This window comes from Pteropus alecto, unplaced genomic scaffold, assembly GCF_000325575.1.
Source record: "Pteropus alecto unplaced genomic scaffold, ASM32557v1 scaffold67, whole genome shotgun sequence".
In the NCBI taxonomy this organism is placed as follows: domain Eukaryota; kingdom Metazoa; phylum Chordata; class Mammalia; order Chiroptera; family Pteropodidae; genus Pteropus; species Pteropus alecto.
The window spans coordinates 2,509,806-2,523,349 of NW_006441061.1; the positions used below are offsets into that span (position 1 = coordinate 2,509,806).

The 13,544-nt window shown below is 49.2% G+C and overlaps 1 pseudogene; it reads right to left on the bottom strand.

Moving 5' to 3' along the window:
• Window positions 1–12,176: 12,176 nt before the first annotated feature.
• Window positions 12,177–12,295, bottom strand: LOC112484874 (annotated as a pseudogene).
• Window positions 12,296–13,544: the final 1,249 nt, after the last annotated feature.

The window sequence follows — 13,544 nt, forward strand, 5'->3', positions numbered from 1 at the left end:
GAAAAAAAAAATTTGTGCGTGTAGCTCACATTATATTTTATCGATGTTAATAGAGTCTTGAGAAGGTTTTAGCATAGCGCTTGGCACGTGGAACACCCTCAGTAAATGGTAGCTATTGCCTTTGTAAATATTATCTTGAGTAGGCGGAGGTCAGAGCACAGATATTAGCAGGCTGGTGGTGTGTCTGGGTCCCTGCTGCATGCGCCTCTGTGGGGCTGAGGAAGGGAACTCACATTCATTTAAGCTCCTACTAATATCTCCTGAGGAGGAGATATTATTCTCCCCCTTGGACAGAAGGGGAAACTGAGGCTCAGAAAGTCTCCATGGCTTGCCCAGCTGGTTTCGTGACACAGAAGGAGTTCTCGACTCTGGGGAATGGAGTTTCGCCAGAGCCGACCTGTTTGCCCTGGAGGTGATGTGATGTTCAGGCCCAGAACACACCTCCTTCCTTCTGTTCCTCTTGTCCTCCACCATCTCTCTGCTCCATTTCCTCTCCGAAGTCCGGGGTCTCCAGCCTGTCTCCTTTCGCCTTCCCTCCCTTCCTACCCAGGCTTCCAAAGGAACTAATTTATTTCTCCAAGTAGAAACGGACTGTTTCCCACAAAGATGCCACATACATCGTTTCATACGTTATTTGTTAACTTCATCAAACAAAGTACAGTTCTCTGGCGCTAATGTCAATCTCCACAGCTCATTGGGTTTTTTAAAACAGTGGAAACACAGCCCTCATCTCCCAGCCACAATGAGGAAGGCAGCGCACGCTCCAGCCAGAGAGAAGAACCCTCTGCTTCTCGCCCCAGAAAGAGCCATAAAACACGCTCAGCGCCAGCGCATGCACCCATTTGACAAAGACAATTTGATTTGTCCGCAGCTTCTAAAATATTCATTCCACTTTGATGGACTATCGTTTTATAAATATAGATTATCATTAACCGACACCGGCGGTGCACTGCTGGCCGACCCAGCGCCACGCCGCCGGTTCGGGATGAAGACGTCCAATAAAAAAAATCATTATCTCTGTCTGCGAACCCTGATCTGGATCGTTTGCCTCATTTGCAGTGCAGGGGTCAGTAACTCACGCTAACTGCCTCTGTTTGTGCATTTCACGGCCCGGCCACCCCTGCTGGGGAGATTGGCAGGATGCTTCTCTAGTTTGGACCTGGGGAAGGAAACGAGGCGATTGGGGGGAGGGGAAAAAGAAGACCTAAGGGCTCCGATGGGATCGCGTCGAGCGTGCTGGGGTGCTGTGTTTCTGGAGAGAGAGCGGAGTGGAGTGGGCGTGGGTATGAGTTTTGGAGCATGTCAGACCCAGCCCCACCATTTACCGGCTATGAGGCCTTGGGCAAGTGAGTTAAACTCCCTGAGTCTCGGTTTTCTCCTCAGTAAAATAGGTCTCACGATCGTGCCTATTTCCTATGAGTCTGAGCCTAAACACGTGACCTGGCACTTAAGCACACGTGAATGTTAGTTGCAATGATGATGATGATTGTTCTTTGCATTAACTTTAAGCCCTTTAACAAGTTGCTTGACCTCCCTGAACCCCAGTTTCTTCTCATGTAGGAGTCTCGGTTGTACAGATACAGTGAGCTGGTGTACCTGAAGAACTCAGCACGTCGGATGATGCGTTCTAAGTATCCTTGAGGGCCATTTTGTTTAAGCTCGACGGAAGCCAGGCAGAGAGAATATGGAATGAGTTGTCCCCGAGAGCCATGGCCTCAGCATCCTTGCTCCTTGAGGACTCAGAGTGCCTAGGATGTGAGCCTGGAGCAAAAGGTGAGTCACGGTGTCATGTCGAGATGGATTCAGAGTTATTTCTATAAGGGTCTCTTATTTGTCAAATACCATCCCCCTGCCACAGCAGCATTCTAGGTCTTTGTGGGACCTGAAAAAGAAATGGGTGAGTTTATTGGTGCTGTGCTGCCAGGGAATGAAAGTCAAGGTGGAATTAAAGATCTGCCTGTCCTTGGAAATGAAACCTCGTCTGCAGCATTTCCTCTTACATTTGGCCGTTTGAAAGAAATATACAACTAGGTATGGGGGAAAAAGCAATTGCAGAGAAATCTCCAATAGAAGGTGGCCTGAGGGAGAAGAGAAATAGCAGGGCAAGTGTGAACTTGAGAGCAGAGAGCAAACCTTCTTCATCCTGAACAAGAGTGGAATGAAAAAGAGTGAAATAAACTCTTGAATTTGAGCTTCCACCAGGGCCGTAAATGGGGCAGGTGGCCTCGAACCTTCCAGAAGACCCCAGCTGCTCCCAGAAGCGGGCAGGCAAGCCGTGTGCCACGGCCTCATTCCTGTGGGAAGATATCCCGGGGCATTCAGCCCCAAAGTTTATTTAAGTGAAAAAAAAAAACCCACCCAGAGACAAGAAGGAGTGTTACACCACTGTCAAGTTTTAGACGTCGCCATCAAGCAAAAAAAATTACATCCCATCCTGACGAGCGACTAATCAAGGCATGGCAAACGGTCCTGCAATAAATTACTTCGGCGCGAAATAAACCACACAAACAGACCGATGATAATAAATGTAAATTATTTCTCTGAAGAAATTTTCTTGGTATATGAGTAATACGAACCATCAGGAAGGCGTCTTCCTTAACATTAATTACAGAAAATGACAAGTGAGCTGATGACTGGAAAGGCTCATTATCTGAGAACATATTCACAACTTTGCAATTTGCGCGAGATGTACTCCGGCTAAATTAATCTCCCTTCTTTGCATGAGCCTCTTCTAATTTTCATGTTATTAACAGGTTTGCAGTATCAGTCAGTGCTTGTCACTCTAATCAGGTTTCAGCATGTTCGCAAAAGCGAAGCGTCATTTATAAGGATAAGCCCTCATAATGGTGCTTGCTTTCATGTGGAGAATTCTACAAGGCTGCTTTTAATAAGGTACTTTAATCATCTCCTTTGCTCAACTTTTGGCCCCACTGTTCCTTTATGAAGAGTCATTAAAAGACTTTGAAGTTCATCAAGGAGGAAAAATTCATGACATTGTTCGGGTGAGGGTGGGGCTGGTTCTGAGGGGAAGGAGTCGGGAGCGAGTGGGTCCTGTTGACCCAGAGCCTGGTCTAGGTGAATAGGGGCAACCTGTGCCCATTGTCTCCACCATTCAATACCTTGTAGGGTTACCGCTCAATCAAGACCCCTCTGGTAGAGCCCACAGGGCAAGTTTCAGGGCGCGTGCCCAGAGAAGCTCGGGGACTTCGTTGGAGAACGGGCCAGCCCGGTCAGGACCCGGGACAGCTCCCAGCATACCGCTATCACTCTGAGGACGGCTGTGAGCTTTCTTGGGGAGTTTAGATTTATTTTGATAGTCTGCTTTGCTTTGCAAATTACTTACTCTTTGGGACCAGACTGATTTCTCTGAATCCAGACTGTCTTCCTCACTTTTCCATAGGGTGTTCCAAGGGGGCTTGCAACCTTAGTGGGCTAATAGACTAGATCGACTGGTTGCGTGTGTGCGTGTGTGTGTGCGTGTGTGTGTGTCCAATAGACTAGATCGACTGGTTGTGTGTGTGCGTGTGTGTGTGTGTACAATCCCTCTTTTTGCCATGTGGCTCACAGGGGCAAGACAGAGCTCATCATGGAATCAAGGCTCAGGTACACCCATTTCCCGCTAAATTCCCTCCAGAGAAGTTGAAAATGTCCTCACAAGTTTCCATTTACAGCGACGCATGACCCTCAGTTTGCCTCCAGGGATCCTTGGTGGCCTCTGACAGACCTTCTGAGCTCACAGTTGCCGAGAATCCTTCTCGCTGGGGTGGCTCGTTTCTTAGTGGACAGAATGCTACACTGAGAGGCAAAGATAAGTCCTACTCTTACTTGGTCACTTACTCATTCTGTGACCTTGGGCAAGTCACACTTCTCTGGCATCATCCATATGGCTTTTTAAGGTTTCCTCCAGCTTGGACCTTTATGATGGAATTCCTGATATTTACTGCAGTCTTGTCTTCCCCTGTGAGTGGTAGAGATGGTGGCCCTGTGTCTCCAGGTGGCAACATAATCAGCGCTCACAGGGAATAATCTTCCTATTCCTATAAGTGTGTTTCTCTCCCTGTAGGTGTGGGATGGTCTCTGGGATGGTCTCTGTGGTGGCCTGGGCTCTGTCCTGTCTGGGCTAATATCAACAGACCCTTTTGTTCAGATCACAGTGGTCACCCTTCTCTGAGACCTACTCCCTGAGGCACAGGGGTATGTCCCCCAAAGCCATATTCATGCTACTTGGCCCTATCCTTTGGCATTGCTGGTTGAACCTGTGCTCAGCAAGCCAGGGTCTCTCCGCTGTGAATCCAGGATTGTACTAAGGGAAGGTCACATAGTGTTAGCAGATAACTGGATTCACAATGTAGATGCTGGAGAGAAGTGAGGCAGCCATCTTTCCCCATAGGACCTTGAGGAGAAGGAAGGCCGATGTGTGGGGAGGGAGAGGGAAGCAGCAAAGATCGGAGGAAGAAAAAAAGCCTAGTTCCCAGTTCCAGATCCTCCCGGAAACGCCTGGGTTCTAGGAGTCATCCCTGGATCCTAAAACGATATTTCCTTTTCTTACTTACGCTCATTTGGGTGTGTTCCTGTTACTTTCAACCAAAAAGAACTAACCAGCACAGCTGCCTTGAGCAAAAGCTTACAACCAGTGCTCAGCAGGGCGGAGCTGGCGGCCTGACAAGGGAGAGCTCAGGATTCCTAGGTCCGTAGGCCAGAATGGAGGGCAAAGACGCCACTAGGTCTGAGAGGTTAAACCCTCAGCGTGTTAAGGGTTTGTCCTGCAGTATATGGTGTGTCACAGATGGAACTGGCTCTAGGGGACGGGGAGAAGAAGGAGGAGGAGGAAGGACCCTTCAGCAGCTGAAGTGTTTAGTTTAAAACCAGAAAGTGAATCTTCAGAAACTTGGTTCTTTTCAGGCCCTTTGCAACCTGTATTTATTTCTCAGTCATTATGTCTCTAAGTCTCTACAGAGATGCCAGCCTGGCTTATCTCTGCCGTGTGGACTTGAGGTGGGACCTCACAAGGCCAGAGCCTTAAAGGAGGGACAACCCCAGTGATGGAGGTGATGGACCCAGATAGAGGACCCTGAGAACATAGCCGGGGCATTTGGTTCAGTGCTCCTCCCAACTGGGCGAGACCTATTGACTCACCTCCATCTGTGCCTGGGAAGCTTCTGCATTTTAATGACTCCCCAACTCACTCAGTGGGACTCAAGACCACTAGGGTTCATTCAAAGAAGCAGAAGAATGAGGTGTCTGAGTTCAACTTAGTAACGATGCGTCATCCTCAAGGTCGGGTGGCAAAATTGTACCTCAGTGTGATAAATCTATTTGTGCTCTTCTCAGAGGTGTTGGCTGTGCCTTCAGGTCGAGAGACCAAAGTGGCAGCATAGTGTGAGCCCATTCTGCAGTCCCTCCGGCTGAGCTGGGGCAGTGCAGCTTTGAGTTTGGAAAGGGCAGCAGGCTGGAGCTCGCAGGGGAGTGAGGCATTGTCCTCCTTCACCCCACACTCCAGACCTAATTTGGACTTAGGGCCTGACCACCAAAAAGGGTAGAGGGGGGATACATGTGAAATTCAAAACAAAAATAATACTAAACTATAAGACTAGTGTGAGCAGTTCAACGAAACTGATTTTTCCCATGACGGTTTATTTATTTACATTTATTAAAGATTATTTCATTTTCTCCCCTTTATTTTAAAGTATCTCTGCTTTGCGGACCACTTAGCTTGAGCTTACTCTACCCATGAAGTGACCCAGTGCTTCTCACCCATCCTGAGGCCTTCCTGAAGCATGGGGTCCCATGGGTCTAGGGATGGGTGGGCAGAAGTGTGCCGTGCATGTGTGTGTCTGTGTCATCTGTCCATCTGTGTGCACAAGACACCAGCTGAGGTGGCCAGGGCCTGTGGAGGGGTGATCATTTCTCCCTGGGGTAGAGCTCTCTCTCCGTCTCCCTGTCTCTTCTGGGCACTGGGTGAGGGCCCTGGCCTGGCATGGGTTTGGAGTGCGGTCAGGTAGTGGCTTCATGATCTGAGAGAACAGACCAGCAGGCAGTGGTCGTGGTGGCAAGGCTTTTCTCGCAACCCCCTTCAGGGAACTCCTGTCTGACTCAGGCCGGGGTTTAGAGAGGCAGATCCTCAGGGGAGAACTTGGCAGACCTGGCTGGGAGGGGTCTGGGCAGACGACCAGGATGACTCTCTGTTCTACTCCCCAACCCCCAGGCTCCCTTGTTCACCCCTCTGGCCCCTGCTCAGCAGGTCATATCCTGTGAAAACTAGTCTTGGGGCTTCAGAACAAAGTGATGGAGTGGGGCCATAGGGCCAGACTGGGCAGCGCTGATCCTTGCGAGCAGTGCCCTGGGTGGGGTTGGGGTGGGGGAGCTGCTGCTTCTCATGGTGTTGCTGTCACCTGCAGCAACATCAAAGCCTGGAAAAAACACCACCCTAGAGCTGAGACTCATTGGACCACAGCGATCACAGGCCTCAGCATCATCTAGTTTACCCACATTGTCCAAATGGGCCACTGAGCCCTGGCAGAGGCCGTGACTTGTCCTGGGCTGGGCGCTGAGTGAGAGGCATTCTCATGTGGTGGACCTGGATTTCTGGCCTCCTTGTTCTGTTCTGTTGAGGGCTTCTCCCTCATTTGGCCTTATTCTCTAAATAATATAAACGTCTTCCTCTTGAGACTGTATTTACCTGGATTTTGCTAATAGTCAGGTGTCCCTAAGAAGTAGACATGGGGATCAAGTTGGGTATGGTAGCCAGCTTCCAAGATGCCCCCTCCTCCCCCCGTGATCCCTACCTCCTGGTAGTCACTCCCTCGTGCAGTACCTCCCATGCTGTACCAGTTCGTGTGACCAATAGAATAAGGTGGACACGATGGCTTGTCACTTCCAAGATTAAGTTAAAAAAACTGTGGCCTCCATCTTGGTTTTCCCTCTCATCGCTCGCTCTGGGAGAAGTCAGCTGCTGTGTCACAAGGACACTTAGGCAGCTTGTGGAGAAACCCATGAGTGAGCCTGGAGGCAGACCCTCAGGTGAGCCTCTAGCTGATGGCAGCCCCCGCCGACAAGATAGCCTGACTCTGAGACAGAACCACCCAGCTGAGCCATGCCTGTGTCAAAGACTGAGAGAGAACAAACGTTTATTGCTTTAAGTCACTAAGTTTTGGGGCCTTTTGTTACACAGCAATAGGTAACTAATACACTGGTTATCTGATAAATGAGGCTGCAGGGTTGAATCGGCCTCAGATTCCAGAGTGATAAGACTTTGGGAAAGAAAGGCCAACGTCAAAATGATTCAGAAATGCCACAGGTGGAAGCCCAAGGTTTACCCAGTTCTCTTCAAAAAGATGTGGGATTGGGTCTTGAGTCTCATCTTGGGCTGAGTCAGGACGCGCAGAGATGACAAGGTCTCACTATCTCTTGTCAAGATAGATAGAGAAATGAACACATTCTCTTCAGCATGGGAAAATGTCCCTCTGAGTGGTCAAGGAAGGATTCGGTGACTGTCCAGTACCCTCCAGGTGCTGCATATCCATCACCTCACTTACCTTCTCTCAGCCCTGGGAGGTGGCTATTACCATCCTCACTATTTACGTGGGGCTCCAAGGCTGGCAACTGGAAGGGCGTTGAGCTGTGTTTTGGTGAGATGATTCCGCCATCTGGGTAAAGGATGGACCGAGTTTACGTGGGGCACCAAGGCCCTGGACCTTGAACTCTATGCTTCAGGCAACTGGAAGGGCGTTGAGCTGTGTTTTGGCGAGATGATTCCGCCATCTGGGTAAAGGATGGACCGATGGGATGGGGCAGAAGGCAGGGACTCATTCTACCCAGGAGAGAAGCCCTGAGCCCCAAGCCGAGACATGGGAAATGTGGAGAAAAGACCAAGCAGATCGAGGTTCTGGCCAGTTCTCGTTCATGTCCTGGCACCGTGATCCAGTCCATGCCTGGGCTCCGGAGTCTGTGGCTCCCCAGTGAGCTGGCGGCATGGCCGTACCCCGTGGTGGGGGCAAGCGAGGAGTTCCGGGAGCTGCCTTCCTCACGCTGCTTCTCCCCACCCGTGGGAACAGGCACCACCTCTCCAAATGTCCAGGTGTGCTTGCGGTGGCGGAGGGCTCCCCTGCCCCAGATCCAAAGCTTCTCTTTTCCCCTGGGCCTGCTATAGGGTGGGGAGACCCTCTCTGGCAGGGCGGAGTGGGGCACCCCTGCCCTGGGATCCCCGACAGCCGCCTTCCCCGCTTTCCCTCAGTGAAGCTCGCCTGCAATCATGTCAGTGCACTTTGCAGGCTGACAGAAATCCCACCGATAATTGGGAAGAATGGAAAATGAAAACATTAAAATTTGCCATGTCATATGTTCACTTTTTCTGATTGCCTGATACCCACCGTCCACTGACAGATGCTGTATTATTAACACTTGATTAAAAATCACTTCAGGTTTGAACCAGCCCGTCGAGAAGGGAGCGTCTTGACAAGACTTGTGGTTTGTGATTGACAATTAGTAATATTCGGTGTGTCACAACATAGATAGTGTGACTTATTGGTGCTGGTGTAATGCAACACATTTCATCTGAGCTCCTCAAATTGGTACATAGGAATCAGAAAGGAAAGATGGAGTCTCATTCAGCCGACTTTGATTACCAACAAAGGGGAGATTGTACATACCTGTTTCGGCGGGCCCTACCTGGATTTCTATCAATCAGCCAGACGGCTGAGATGCTCTCTCCTCTGTGGGGATGGGAACCTCAGTAGAGGTGGATCTCATTATGCAACCCATAACTTCTCTATCAGCCGCCAAATTCTTTCTGTCTGGAAATATGAAAGCTCCTCGCTCCGACACGCTGCCTCCGCACCTCCAAATTACCAGCCTGCTCCTCTTAAAACAAAAGACTTCTCATTTTTTTTTTTTTGAAATAAAACGATCATATCTTGATTGACGTGCTACATCCTTTTCCTTCAGCTATTTTTCTAACTTGGTGTCAGTGGGAGTTGAATTCAAGGGCCCTTTTTTTTTTTTTTTGTCTCTGTTCTAATTCAATTCCTTTTAAGTGCTTTTAAGAACAGTGCAATTCAAGGTCTTTCCTTTTTTGGGTCTGACCTGGTTATCGTTTTTTGATTTCCTTCTCGGCTAAGATTATCCAGGCAGAGAATGGTCGCTTGCATTAGTGAAAGGTGATGAATTTAATGTGATTAATCTCTGCACACTTGGGGAAAAGCGGCCTCATGTGTGATTTAAATGTTTTGCAGAACTGTGTACCTTGTAATAGAGAAGCAAACGGTAGGGTGGGCATCACATTGTCTCACCACTGCGTGAACTGGCCTCTCAGAAATGACTACCATCTAAAAAGCTCTTTTCTTCATTCATGTGTTCTCCTGTCTTTTGGCTTGTCTGCTCCTACCCCGTTTCTCGCAGCCCCCAAAACCCATGGGAATGGAGAGCAGGTCTCTTTTGTTCACTGCTGTGTCCCCAGTGCTAGAACATTCTCTGGCAGGTAGTAAGCGCTAACGAATATTTGTGGAATGAACGCATCGATGATGGGGGTTGGGGGTGGTCTCGAGTTCAGACATGGAGGACCGACTCCCACAGGAAGAATCTTCTCTTGGAAGGGAGAAGAGTGAGCTCTTGGGGTACAAGAGGGTTCCCCTTTCTTTCCTCATCCTTGTCACCCCAACTTGAGGGACTTAGCCACCTCCAGCTCTGGTTTCCTGTCACCCCTGGGGAAGGGGTCAGGCTTTCTGAGAGCGAGAGAAGCAGTTTTTCTTCAGGTGTGAAGACAGGGGTGAGCTGGGCCAGGCCCTGCCTGGAGGGACACCAAAAAGATGTAATGACTAGCTGGGAGTGGTCATCGCTCTGTCCCCGTATTCGTTCGTTCGTTCGTTCGTTCGTTCGTTCATTCGTTCATTTGATGAGCAAACATTTGCTGAATCCCTAACAGCTGTGTGAAATAGCTGTCAGGCCCTGGGCTAGGGGTTCATCACCCCTATTCTCTCCCTGGCCCCTCAACCCTCAGGCTTGGACACAACTTCTGGCCAGACTCTTGGGGCTCTGTCTTGGGCCTGCCTTCAGGGACTTGTCCCTAGCTCCACCCGCTGTCAACCATTGAAGTCAGTACACAGCAGCTGAGCCCTTGGGTCCACCCCACCCCAGTCTTGAAGAATAGTCAGTCTAGGTCATCTGTTGCAGCCTGTACGGAAACACACTTACGATCCTGTATTAGGGTTATAGAGGGATCTGTCTCGTCATTGCTCTGAGCTCTCCTGGGGTGCAGGGGCCATGTCAGAGCCATATCTGTGTTCTCAGCCCCCAGAACAAGGCTGCAGGGGAAGCAGGTGAGGCGGGGGTTAGGCACTGGCTGCAGAAAATGCCAAGGTCAAGTGAATGCTTCATCATTCATTAGTTGGGTGCCCTTGGACAAGTGACTCGACCTCTCCAAGCTTCAATTTTCTCATCTGCAAAATAGAGAGGATGGGACCCATTGCAGAGGTTCTAAGACCAAGGCTCTTAACCCTCTGTATTCTGTAGACCCCTTCGGCAGTCTGGGGAATCCTGTGGGTCCCGTCCCAGAACAATGGTAAAATAATATATGCACAATTATGAAGGAAACCAATTTATTAAAATACAATTATCAAAATATAAAAATTTGTGATACAGCAATACGTGTGCTTTATTAACACATTAAGCAGCAAGATCTAGTGACAGTTCCAGTAACCATCATGATTTCGAGGTGGTGATAAGGGTGAAGAATGTTCTCTGAGAAATCTGTAGCGACTGTCATGTGATGTGAAAACGTCTGTGATTTCTGCCAGTGACAAAGGCGTGGGTATTGCTAATACTCGTTCCTAATGGAAGGGAAGACTGGATTTCAGTAAGAGGGGAGTCGATTTTCCTGTTCATGTTTAGGAGCCCTGATGTGAAGGATGCTCCTAGAGCTGGGATGGGAACCGGGGAGGGGCAGCCACGGGGACACGGAGGAGGAAGGACTGTGGCTGGCTGGGGCTGGCCCGATGTGAAATTGTGGGGGGCCTGGTCCTTGATTCTGAGTGTGAGTGTGGCACAGATTTCTAGCAAAAGGCAGGCGATGTGTGCATGTAACAGTTTCACCACAATTTATACCACGTGATAGCAGCTGGCCACACATACCAGTGCCACCGTGGGCCATGGTCTGTGCAACATACACTGCCTCAGTTACTACAGTGGCTCTGCAGGGTCACCACCACTGAGATCCTCATAGTTTAGATGAGGAGACTGGGACTGCAAAGGGTCATGTCCTTGCCTAATGCCACACAGTTGCGTGGATGGGGGCGGCTGTGGGGAGAGGTCGGTATCCAACCCAGGTAGGGCTAATTCTAAAGCCCATGCTTTTTACTAGTTGGTGATGTTTAAAATGTTTATTTTACAATTTGGCAGACATCTTGCTATTTTATCTTTAAAAAAATCATTGACGAAGTTGAATGTTTCCCAAGCTGTGATTCGCTAACAGTTTTACCTTCTGAGTGAGTGACCTATTCAGGTTCTTGGCTTTGGTGCGTTTCCTTTGGCAAATCTATGAGGAATGGATGTTTTTCTTATCCGTTGGTGCTGACTCTGTATGTACAGATACTGCTTTCTGAACGGTGAATACGATTTGTCATCTTTGTTTAGAAATCCCTCCCCACTTGCCACTTGCTTCTTCTGTTTGCTAATGGTAGGACTCATTACAAAACACACCAACGTCCACGCCATTCGATGGCAAAGGAACCATTCTTTGGGATGGCCATTCTCCAACCTGGATGATCATCAGACTCAGTGAGCGCCTCACTGGAAATACAGGCTCTGAGCTGCCCGATTCCTCGGTGTGCCCGGGCCCGGGACTGTGCATTCCACAGAGCCCTTCTCCTCATGCTGAGGACACAGCAGTTTGTAGAGCTGCTTTGGGGACCACTGCTTTATAACACCGTCTGTCCGAACAATACAGAACGTCCCAGGTGCAGGAATGAAGCATTTGAACAAACGTGACAGGTTTCTGAGCAAGAGCTCACATTTCTAACTTTGGCTCTGTCTGTCACTTGTAAAGTGGATATCCTTGGACCTCTCTGAGCCTCAGTTTCCGTTTTTTTTTTTTTTTTTAGGTGAGGCAACCTTTGGTTGACCTCACAGATTGCAAGGACCTTGTCAGCTTATAATCCCTTATTTTTTAATTTTTTTATTTTTTACACCTACAGCACCTGGTCCTCCTAGGTGGTCTCCCATCCAAGTACTAACCAGGCCCGACCCTGCTGAGCTTCCGAGATCAGACAGGATCGGGCTTGTTCAGGGTGGCGTGGCCGTAGACAAGCCTCAGTTTTCTCGCCTGTGAAATGGATACCATAGTTTCTAACTCTCGGGGTTGTGGTGAAGATAAATGAGATCATGTACATAATGCATTAAACACAGCGTCTGGCCCGTGGTAAATAAATGTTAGCCGCTGTAGTTTTTACTAATACTAAAATTAACGTTGCCCTTTGATGTGATAAATGTTCAGGTAGATCATTTGCTCAGAGGAGACTGAGACCTGGGTGCCTAGAACGATCATACTCTTTAACAGGGAACATCGCTGTGTGGTCACCGAACTCTCCCAACACACAGGACTTGGGTGCAGGGTGTACTGGGCCTAATTCTGGAGCAAGTGTGACCAGGCTGAGGTAATAGAGCTGGCTGGGCTCCTCGGGTTCACAGTCAAATCCCAGGATGGCATGGTGAACTCTGAAGAGTCCAGGCTGGCAAAGGCATTGATACTCTGGAGCCCATCTGAGGAATGGGGGGCAAGAGTCTCTGGGCAGGGCCTGGAGCCCTGCAGAGGGAAGCTACATGGCACAGGAGAAGGAACCTGTGTTTGGATCCCAGATCTGCCATGTAATGACTGTGTGATCTCAAAAAGTCCCTAACTAACCTCTCTGGTTGATCGCATATATCCTTCAGGGCTTAAAAAAATATTATGTAAAAAGCTTGGCCAAAGGGCTGGACATATGCAGCCCTTTGGCAACTGTGGCCTTGATTAATAAGCTGGCAGCACCTTGGGTCCATGGGGAGTCCACGAGGGTTGAGGGGAGACCTCAGCCAGTGGCCAAGCACTGCTAGATAGAGAGTGTCCGGGCCTTGGACGAGGGCTTGTGGCTCAGAGCAAATTCTAGTCCCAGCTGGGGTGAGGCTGAGGCTCGGTTCGCAGGCCGTGACTGGCTCCCCCAGGCCTGTCGTATGCCAGGCTTGGAGCCCCATCTAATGCCAACACGACAAACAGTATTCACTGTCACTGTAGTTTGAGACTGAAAATCCAGAGGAAGCAACGCAAATGTGTACAAACAAATAATCATTTAGTAAAGTGGCCAGGGACGAGACCTATTTTACCCAAGTCAGTGTTCTCCTGTGTTCTAGCCACAGGCCGCCAGAAACCGTAATGTAAAAAGAGATGCCATTCCCAGAAGCAATGGAAAAATACTTAGGAATAAACTTAATGAGAAATGCCTGTGACCTATATAAAGACAACTACAAAATTTTATTGGTGAAATAAAAGAAGACCAGAATAAATGGAGAGGCAGCCTACG